General features: G+C 51.1%; 3 protein-coding genes across 3 annotated transcripts in view; 1 reads left to right on the top strand and 2 right to left on the bottom strand.

The window, feature by feature from the left end:
- The window catches only part of LOC140119779 (uncharacterized), a 654,457-nt gene that overhangs the window by 296,226 nt on the left and 347,973 nt on the right, over positions 1-10,258 (bottom strand). The window lies entirely within an intron of this gene.
- LOC140119822 (uncharacterized) overlaps positions 1-10,258 on the bottom strand; it is a 661,039-nt gene that overhangs the window by 383,587 nt on the left and 267,194 nt on the right. The window lies entirely within an intron of this gene.
- LOC140119971 (uncharacterized) overlaps positions 8,565-10,258 on the top strand; it is a 36,779-nt gene continuing 35,085 nt past the window's right edge. Inside the window, exon 1 of the mRNA XM_072139402.1 lies at positions 8,565-9,600. The gene's annotated coding sequence lies outside the window, so the exon portion shown is untranslated. The remainder of the gene's footprint in view (positions 9,601-10,258) is intronic.

Below are 10,258 nucleotides of genomic sequence, written 5' to 3'. Positions count from 1 at the left end.
GCAAAGCCCCTGAAAGTCAATTGGAGCCCCACATGGATGATATTATGGTGGACATGCTGATCATTCAGGCCACCAGCACCAAACTGTCCTGTTCTAGAAGGATTTAGTTGATATACTAAAGTGTATACTTTTTATAGTACCTGAATAACCTCATGGTTTCAGGTGGAGAATGGATGATTATCTTCTCTATGATCCTGTTGTAGGTAAGGATATTAAGACTGACTAGAGGCGTTTATGAATGCAAATTATTTTACAATTGTAATCTTACACTCACCGGCCACTTTATTAGGTGCACCATGCTAGTAACGGGTTGGACCCCCTTTTGCCTTCAGAACTGCCTCAATTCTTCGTGGCATAGATAAAACAAGGTGCTGGAAGCATTCCTCAGAGATTTTGGTCCATATTGACATGATGGCATCACACAGTTGCCGCAGATTTGTCGGCTGCACATCCATGATGCGAATCTCCCGTTCCACCACATCCCAAAGATGCTCTATTGGATTGAGATCTGGTGACTGTGGAGGCCATTTGAGCACAGTGACCTCATTGTCATGTTCAAGAAACCAGTCTGAGATGATTCCAGCTTTATGACATGGCGCATTATCCTGCTGAAAGTAGCCATCAGATGTTGGGGCACATTGTGCTCATAAAGGGATGGACATGGTCAGCAACAATACTCAGGTAGGCTGTGGCGTTGCAACGATGCTCAATTGGTAAAGGGGCCCAAAGAGTGCCAAGAAAATATTCCCCACACCATGACACCACCACCACCAGCCTGAACCGTTGATACAAGGCAGGATGGATCCATGACACCACCACCACCAGCCTGACCCGCTGATACAAGGCAGGATGGATCCATGCTTTCATGTTGTTGACGCCAAATTCTGACCCTACCATCCAAATGTCGCAGCAGAAATCGAGACTCATCAGACCAGGCAACGTTTTTCCAATCTTCTACTGTCCAATTTCGATGAGCTTGTGCAAATTATAGCCTCAGTTTCCTGTTCTTAGCTGAAAGGAGTGGCACCCGGTGTGGTCTTCTGCTGCTGTAGCCCATCTGCCTCAAAGTTCGACGTACTGTGTGTTCAGAGATGCTCTTCTGCCTACCTTAGTTGTAACGGGTGGCGTTGCGTTGCCTCTGTTGCCTTTCTATCAGCTCGAACCAGTCTGCCCATTCTCCTCTGACATCAACAAGGCATTTCCGCCCACAGAACTGCCGCTCACTGGATGTTTTTTCTTTTTCGGACCATTCTCTGTAAACCCTAGAGATGGTTGTGCGTGAAAATCCCAGTAGATCAGCAGTTTCTGAAATACTCAGACCAGCCCTTCTGGCACCAACAACCATGCCACGTTCAAAGGCACTCAAATCACCTTTCTTCCCCATACTGATGCTCGGATTGAACTGCAGGAGATTGTCTTGACCATGTCTACATGCCTAAATGACTGAGTTGCCGCCATGTGATTGGCTGATTAGAAATTAAGTGTTAACAAGCAGTTGGACAGGTGTACCTAATAAAGTGGCCGGTGAGTGTATATGAAAATAGTTATTGCCATGTGTCTGGACTAGTTCATGGGTTCAGCAGTGACTGCCAACTCCATCTTGGAGCCTCAGCTTCATCATCAGTTTCAAAGGGTACCTGTCACCACATATTATGCTACGAAATGTTTCCCTCACATCTCCATAAAATCAATTTTATATTGCCTGGTATCAGAGGGTGTGTGTCCTAATCAGCCAGCCCCTCCCATCTACTCCTGCCCATATCATATGCCTCCTCACCCTACAGTACTTAATGTTTGTTTTACACAGTAACATTAACATCTACCTCATGCATCTATCTGATCACATGAAATCACAGCACCTTACATGGACTTCTACTCATCCTCCTCCTTCATGGAGGCTGCTGTGATTTCATGTGATCACATACATACATTGCAGCATACATACATTAAAACAGCACTGAGCATGGACTGTCATGGGCGATCTGCAATTGCAGGAGGAGGCCATGTCTGGTGAACTCTGTGCTGAAACAGTCTCTAGAGATTCCAACGGCACCACTTCGTGTCTTGCAAAATATAAACTTTGTTCAAGTTCCTGAGATGGACAAAAACATATGCGTGTAGGGGCCCAATCTGAATATGGTGGAGCTCCTGTCCTTAGGCATATAGATGGACGGCGCTCACCACTCGTCAATAATGCAATGTTTCTTCTTTATTTGAGTAAGCTACATACTCACTAAGTGGATGCGCAAGGGAGGGAGGTGAAGGCAGAATGTCCATAAGAGGCCTTAAGAAGCGCCTTGTGGCGCCAGGTTTTGATGGAATCCTCTGAATAGATTCTGGCTGCTGAGTTCCGAGCTTTGGAGCCACATCCATGGGCTCTTTGTTGGGAGCTGATTGACAGCTGCTTTGTAGTATCTGATCCCCAGAAAGTTGGGTGGTTTCATTCTGGTGGTCTATGCTAGACTCAGTTGTGTGTTGAATGATGCAGGGCAAGTGAGTTAGCTGCTGGGGTGGCATCCAGGGGGTGCATAAATTTCCAGTACTCAGTTCACTCAGTGCTGGTTATACTTTCTCTTGAGACCTTTAGTATGTTTTTGTTTTGCTGGACCTGAAACCCTGAATCCAAACCTTGAATCTTGATCGAGCAGGATATCCAAACCAATATCCAGCTTCAGTCGGTACTCTGAACCCCAGTCTGACCAGGAATCCTGTGTGACCTGATCCATAACCACGTATCCATGACCTGTTCTGGGACCATGTATCCTGACTTGATCCAGAACTCTGTGTACCCCAGCCTGAGTTGCAATCTGTATGTCCTATCTGTGCTTCTACCTACCATTATAGGTTGTCTTTAAGTAAAGTAGAGGAGCAGATCTTCAAATAAACATATAGTTCTATCATGCTGCTGGGAGCTTCCCAGTAGCTTTCATGGTTGCTAAAGAGGAAATCTGATGATAGTTTTCCTTTAATACAGAGGCAGATTGTATAACATTACAGAGGTGAATAGTATAAAACGAGGGATTGTGGAAGCTGGAGGATTGGGAAGACAAATGTCTAATGAAGTTTGATAAAGATAAATGTAAAGTTATGCACTTAGGCCATGGAAACAAAAAATACCATCACACCTCTACACCTAGACGAGAGGAGGTTCTACCATCGCCATAGACAGGGGGCATCCTCCACACCTAGAGGAGAGGAGGTTCTACCATCACCATAGACAGAGGGCATCCTCTACACCTAGACGAGAGGAGGTTCTACCATCACCATAGACAGGGGGCATCCTCTACACCTAGAGGAGAGGAGGTTCTACCATCACCATAGACAGGTGGCATCCTCTACACCTAGAGGAGAGGCGGTTCTACCATCACCATAGACAGAGGGCATCCTCTACACCTAGACGAGAGGAGGTTCTACCATCACCATAGACAGGGGGCATCCTCTACACCTAGAGGAGAGGAGGTTCTACCATCACCATAGACAGGGAGCATCCTCTACACCTAGAGGAGAGGAGGTTCTACCATCACCATAGACAGGGGGCATCCTCTACACCTAGAGGAGAGGAGGTTCTACCATCACCATAGACAGTGGGCATCCTCTACACCTAGAGGAGAGGAGGTTCTACCATCACCATAGACGGGGCATCCTCTACACATAGAGAAGAGGAGGTTCTACTATCACCATAGACAGCGCATCCTATACACCTGCTGTACACCACAGTGAGGTCCTCTCTGGAGAAATGTGCAGCCGCTGGGAGATCTTTCCTTTCATTTTTAATATCAGATCGGTGCGAGTTCATGTGCTGATGGAGTCTCTGGATGTTTCCCCAACATAAAGGCCTGTAGTTGGACACTGTTCACACATAATAAGGTACCACATTAGAGGACCTGTAGGAACATGTCGCCTTGATCTGATGTACCTACTGTGATTGAGGTACCTGATCACCAGTGTGAATGTGCGGGCACGTGTTACACCTGCTTTGCAGGCAGGTGAGGGGCCACTTTCTGATGGGGGTCTCAGGGCTCCAGACAACCAGTTGTTTCAGGTTTGGAGGTTACCTGAAGGACAGGAGAGGAGGGACTGGGAATATTTCTTTTAGTCTTGTATCTTTGTGCAGAATCAGTTAGAGTTCCTTGGCCACATGACGTAGGATCTCCAGTTGTGGCTGTAAGTGACTACTAGGGGCACTCTGACACTCTCTGAAAGGTTTTACCTGATTTCTTCACCCTTCTTCTGCTCTCCATGGCGAACACCGTACAAATCTACACTACGAGACAGTTCAGCTCAGCTGCTGTGTCTCCTCATAACATCCAATCCTGTCCTATGTCCCCTCTATATATATATACACATGTACACGACCCCTCACTCTCTCTTCCTGTAGTCTCTCCTCTCTCTCCCTGTAGTCTCTCCTCTCTCTCTCCCTGTAGTCTCTCTCCTCTCTCTCTGTAGTCTCTCCTCTCTCCCCGTAGTCTCTCCTCTCTCCCCGTAGTCTCTCCTCTCTCCCCGTAGTCTCTCCTCTCTCCCCGTAGTCTCTCCTCTCTCTCTCCCTATATTCTCTCCTCTCTCTCTCCCTATATTCTCTCCTCTCTCTCTCCCTGTAGTCTCCTCTCTCTCTCTCCCTGTAGTCTCTCCTCTCTCTCTCCCTGTAGTCTCTCTCCTCTCTCTCTCCCTGTAGTCTCTCCTCTCACTGTAGTCTCTCTCCTCTCTCTCTCCCTGTAGTCTCTCTCCTCTCTCTCCCTGTAGTCTCTCCTCTCTCTCTCCCTGTAGTCTCTCTCCTCTCTCTCCCTGTAGTCTCTCTCCTCTCTCTCTCCCTGTAGTCTCTCTCCTCTCTCTCTCCCTGTAGTCTCTCCTCTCTCTCTCCCTGTAGTCTCTCTCCTCTCTCTCTCCCTGTAGTCTCTCCTCTCTCTGTAGTCTCTCTCCTCTCTCTCTCTCCCTGTAGTCTCTCCTCTCTCTCTCCCTGTAGTCTCTCTCCTCTCTCTCTCCCTGTAGTCTCTCTCTCTCCCTGTAGTCTCTCCTCTCTCTCTCCCTGTAGTCTCTCTCCTCTCTCTCTCCCTGTAGTCTCTCCTCTCTCTGTAGTCTCTCCTCTCTCTCTCCCTGTAGTCTCTCCTCTCTCTCTCCCTGTAGTCTCTCTCCTCTCTCTCTCCCTGTAGTCTCTCTCTCTCCCTGTAGTCTCTCCTCTCTCTCTCCCTGTAGTCTCTCTCCTCTCTCTCTCCCTGTAGTCTCTCCTCTCTCTGTAGTCTCTCCTCTCTCTCTCCCTGTAGTCTCTCCTCTCTCTGTAGTCTCTCCTCTCTCTCTCCCTGTAGTCTCTCCTCTCTCTCTCCGCTCTCTCTCCTCTCTCTGTAGTCTCTCCTCTCTCTCTCCCTGTAGTCTCTCCTCTCTCTCTCCGCTCTCTCTCCTCTCTCTCTCCTCTGTCTCTTTCCCCTGGTTTCCGTAATATGAAAGGCCCGCCCCTTCCCGTGATGTCACAGAGGGGTGGAGCTGCTGTAGTGAGATCTCTCGGTGCTGCTGCTCTCCTGCCTACCCTGTGCCAGAGGAGAGAAGAGGTAAGTGATCAGAGGAGGGACTACGACTCCCAGCATGCTCCAGGAGCGCACACACTATATGGAGGGACTACAACTCCCAGCATGCTCTAGGAGCACACACACTATATGGAGGGACTACAACTCCCAGCATGCTCCAGAGGTGCACACACTATTTGGAGGGGCTACAACTCCCAGTATGCTCCAGGAGCACACACACTATATGTAGGCACTACAACTCCCAGCATGCTCCAGGAGCACACACACTATATGTAGGCACTACAACTCCCAGCATGCTCCAGGAGCACACACACTATATGTAGGCACTACAACTCCCAGCATGCTCCAGGAGCACACACTATATGGAGGGACTACAACTCCCAGCATGCTCTGTGGGTGCACACACTATGTGGAGGGACTACATCTCCCAGCATGCTCCAGGAAAACACACACACACTATATGGAGGGACTACAACTCCCAGCATGCTCCAGGAGAACACACACTATATGGAGGGACTACAACTCCCAGCATGCTCCAGGGGTGCACACACTATGTGGAGGGACTACATCTCCCAGAATGCTCCAGGAGCACACACACTATATGGAGGGACTACAACTCCCAGCATGCTCCAGGAGCTCACACACTATATGGAGGGACTACAACTTCCAGCATGCCCCAGGAGCACACACACTATATGGAGGGACTACAACTCCCAGCATGCTCCAGGGGTGCACACACTATGTGGAGGGACTACATCTCCCAGCATGCTCCAGGAGCACACACACTATATGGAGGGACTACAACTCCCAGCATGCTCCAGGAGCACACACACTATATGGAGGGACTACACCACCCAGCATGCTCCAGGAAAACACACACACTATATGGAGGGACTACAACTCCCAGCATGCTCCAGGAAAACACACACACACTATATGAAGGGACTACAACTCCCTGCACTCTCCAGGAGCACACACACTATAGGGAGGGACTACAACTCCCAGCATTTTACACACATTGTACTCTGGGAGTTGTAGTGCGGGGGATAATTGTCGCTGTCTTATGTCTCAGGTCACATGGTGCAGTTTCCTCCTCTGTCGGATCCTTGCGCTGTTCTTCCTCTGTGATATTATTAGGGGGAGACGAGCAGCAGATTATTATATCTATATATTATTATCTGATATTATATGAAGCGGCTGATAATCCGGTGACTTCTCTCGGCCTCTATGAGAAGATCTTCCTCTTATCCGGAGCAGGTTTCCCGGGATACACTCTGTGTACTGGACATGTTCTATGAGAAGATCAGCCCCTAGAACAGTGATGGCGAACCTTTTAGAGCCTGAGTGCCCAAACTTCAACCAAAAGCCACTTATTTATTGCAAAGTGCCAGCGCAGCAATGTAAGCAGTAATGTATTTCTCCTTGTTCATTGACAACTTTCAATCCTTTAGCCTCCCAAGGACACCAACGCAGTTGAAAGGAGGAAGGCAAATTCATCTATCATTGTAAGAAGGTTCTGTAGGGAGATTCTTTGAGTCCTGTCTGGTGAACTTCATTCTGGGGTGATGGCCTGGGTGCCCACAGAAAGGGCTCAGAGTGCCACCTCTGGCACCCGTGCCATAGATTCGCCACCACTGCCCTAGAAGATAGGACCCAGTGATCGGGTTCCGCCGCCTGACCCGGGCATGTAGAAGACGGGACCCAGTGGTCGGGTTCCGCCGCCTGACCCGGGCACGTAGAAGACGGGACCCAGTGGTCGGGTTCCGCCGCCTGACCCGGGCACGTAGAAGGCGGGACCCAGTGGTCGGGTTCCGCCGCCTGACCCGGGCACGTAGAAGGCGGGACCCAGTGGTCGGGTTCCGCCGCCTGACCCGGGCACGTAGAAGGCGGGACCCAGTGGTCGGGTTCCGCCGCCTGACCCGGGCACGTAGAAGGCGGGACCCAGTGGTCGGGTTCCGCCGCCTGACCCGGGCACGTAGAAGGCGGGACCCAGTGGTCGGGTTCCGCCGCCTCACCCGGGCACGTAGAAGGCGGGACCCAGTGGTCGGGTTCCGCCGCCTCACCCGGGCACGTAGAAGGCGGGACCCAGTGGTCGGGTTCCGCCGCCTCACCCGGGCACGTAGAAGGCGGGACCCAGTGGTCGGGTTCCGCCGCCTCACCCGGGCACGTAGAAGGCGGGACCCAGTGGTCGGGTTCCGCCGCCTCACCCGGGCACGTAGAAGGCGGGACCCAGTGGTCGGGTTCCGCCGCCTCACCCGGGCACGTAGAAGGCGGGACCCAGTGGTCGGGTTCCGCCGCCTCACCCGGGCACGTAGAAGGCGGGACCCAGTGGTCGGGTTCCGCCGCCTCACCCGGGCACGTAGAAGGCGGGACCCAGTGGTCGGGTTCCGCCGCCTCACCCGGGCACGTAGAAGGCGGGACCCAGTGGTCGGGTTCCGCCGCCTCACCCGGGCACGTAGAAGGCGGGACCCAGTGGTCGGGTTCCGCCGCCTCACCCGGACATATTTCCAGATCACCATAGGAACTTGCTAGGGTCTTTTTGGGGCTAATTGGCCGGATTCCCTATTCAGCCACCGATCTTGCAATATGTCTTGGCGGCCGAACACCAATTCTGAACCCAACCATGGGGTCTGCTCCTCTCCAGCCAACGATACACTTCTGTATCGTCATCACATGGTGTAATGGGGTCCGGTGTGAGGGGAGGGGGACATGGTGTAATGGGGTCCGGTGTGAGGGGAGGGGGACATGGTGTAATGGGGTCCTGTGTGAGGGGGACATGGTGCAATGGGGTCCTGTGTGAGGGGGAGGGGGACATGGTGTAATGGGCACCTGTGTGAGGGGAGGGGGACATGGTGCAATGGGGTCTGGTGTGAGGGGGAGGGGGACATGGTGTAATGGGGTCCTGTGTGAGGGGGAGGGGGACATGGTGTAATGGGCACCTGTGTGAGGGGAGGGGGACATGGTGCAATGGGGTCTGGTGTGAGGGGGAGGGGGACATGGTGCAATGGGGTCTGGTGTGAGGGGGAGGGGGACATGGTGTAATGGGGTCCTGTGTGAGGGGGACATGATGATGCGGCGCTTCTGATGACGCGTACTGAGAGATGGTGGTGAGGAGGGAGACACAGCCCATGTGCGGAGGAGGATATAGAGCAGCCATTACCTACCTTCTGCCTGTAAGTCGGTAGGAGACCGGGGAGAAGGAAGACGTCTGTGAGGAGCAGTTGTAGGAATCAGTGGACAGATATAACGGAGCTTCTCACCAGAAAGCTGGGAGCGGCCGCTCACCTCCCAACTTCTAATGGAAAAGATGGACACAAGACGCCGCGCTCGGAGCTAAATAACAGAAGCTTTTGGCTCTTATTATGGATAACAGATCATGGGGTCCCAAGTACATCCATCGGATCCCTCGTCGCTCCATCAGAGTAATGGAGCAGATGGCCGGGCATGACCGCTCTGCTCCATTAATCTTTTTGGAGCTGATGGAGATTGCCGAGTGCAACTCTCGACAATTTCCGTCAGCTCCATTGACATGTATGGAGCAGAGCGGTCATGCACCTGCGTCTGCTCCATTCGAGTGATGGCTGGGGTGAGCTGCTTTTATTTTTTTTTTCTTAATAAAATCCTTCTATCCTTAAAGGGAACTTGTCACCACATTCACACATGTCTAACCTAAAGCAGAACCTTGTACATCCTATTGGCTTTCTTAACGTGTCCTTATCAACTCTGAGGTTTCCCATATAAATTAGAAGTTACTGTGGGGAAGACAAGTATTTGATCCTCTGCTTATTTTGCAAGTTTTCCCACCTAAAAGAACGGAGGGGTCGGTAATTTTCGTAGGTCACTTCAAACCTCTTCACTTCACATGTGTCAGGGTTGTTTGACATTAGACTATTACACCATGGACAGCGTGTACTAATCCTTCTCACTCCTCCTTATCTACTAAACTCCTATATCTAAAGTTTCCGTCAAAAGACCATAAATCTTTTATACCAATGATGTTCCAGGGGTGAAGAACGAATGAAACTAGATGGCTGCCAGGATCCTGGAGCTCACCCTGGAGATGATCTCCTTGATAACCGGAGAGGTGAGAGTCTCCCAGGACACGGCTCTTATCTCTAGGAATAACAGCGGGAAATGACTGGAGAGGTGAAGGATTCTTAGGATCTATTTAGTGATCAGACAGGTGCTGGTCTAGGTGCTGGTAGTGGGAGATTCCATTATTAGGGGAACACACAGGGCAATCTGTCACAAAGACCGTGCATACCGAACAGTGTGTTGTTTGCCGGGTGCTCGGGTTCGGCATGTTGCGGATCGGGTTGACGGATTACTGGGAGGGGCTGGTGAGGAACCAGCGGTCATGGTCCACATTGGCACTAATGACAAAGTAACAGGTAGGTGGAAGGTCCTTAAAAATGATTTCAGAGATTTAGGCCATAAGCTCAGGGCAAGGACCTCAAAGGTAATTTTCTCCGAAATACTGCCTGTACCACGTGCCACACCAGAAAGGCAGCGGGAGATCAAGGAGGTAAATAAGTGGCTCAAAAGTTGGTGTAGGAAGGAGGGGTTTGGGTTCATGGAGAACTGGGATGACTTTTCTGTGGGCTACAGGCTCTACAGTAGGGATGGGCTGCACCTCAATGGGGAGGGGGCCGCTGTTTTAGGGGAAAAAATGGCTAGAAGGTTGGAGGAGTGTTTAAACTAGAGACCTGGGGGGAGGGCAATTACACTTGTGCAGGGCAAAT

The sequence above is a fragment of the Engystomops pustulosus genome, chromosome 2 (assembly GCF_040894005.1).
Source record: "Engystomops pustulosus chromosome 2, aEngPut4.maternal, whole genome shotgun sequence".
Classification (NCBI taxonomy): domain Eukaryota; kingdom Metazoa; phylum Chordata; class Amphibia; order Anura; family Leptodactylidae; genus Engystomops; species Engystomops pustulosus.
The sequence above is the reverse complement of the archived record's forward strand: the minus strand, read 5'-3'. Positions and strand labels throughout refer to the sequence as shown.